Source organism: Dipodomys ordii, unplaced genomic scaffold (genome assembly GCF_000151885.1).
Source record: "Dipodomys ordii isolate 6190 unplaced genomic scaffold, Dord_2.0 Scaffold21, whole genome shotgun sequence".
Lineage (NCBI taxonomy): Eukaryota > Metazoa > Chordata > Mammalia > Rodentia > Heteromyidae > Dipodomys > Dipodomys ordii.
In genome coordinates, this window is record NW_012267237.1 from 10,101,930 (window position 1) to 10,102,309 (window position 380).

Consider the following 380-nt stretch of genomic DNA (forward strand, 5'->3'; position numbering starts at 1 on the left):
TTTTTTTATTGTGAAATAGTGTACAGAGGGGTTACAATTACATGGGCAAGATCATGAGTACATTTCTTATCAAGCATTGTAGTCTCCTTTGTTTACCCTTCCCATCTTCCCATCCCCTCCCATCCTCACCCGCCCCCCACTAAATCCTCCTCCCCCCACCAAAGTTGTAAAGTTCGCTTTTCCACATAACGACTTATACATCTCATTGTTGCAATGGGTCCATCTGTATCCCTATTTAAACAATTTGTTTTTTCCGGAAGGGAAATTATACCGACATCAAATACAGTGAAAGCAGGGGTTATACCGTGGGGGAGGGACATACAAAGCAACAAAGAAATAATCTTTTAAATGTGTTAGAAACAATTGCATGAAAGAAAAAA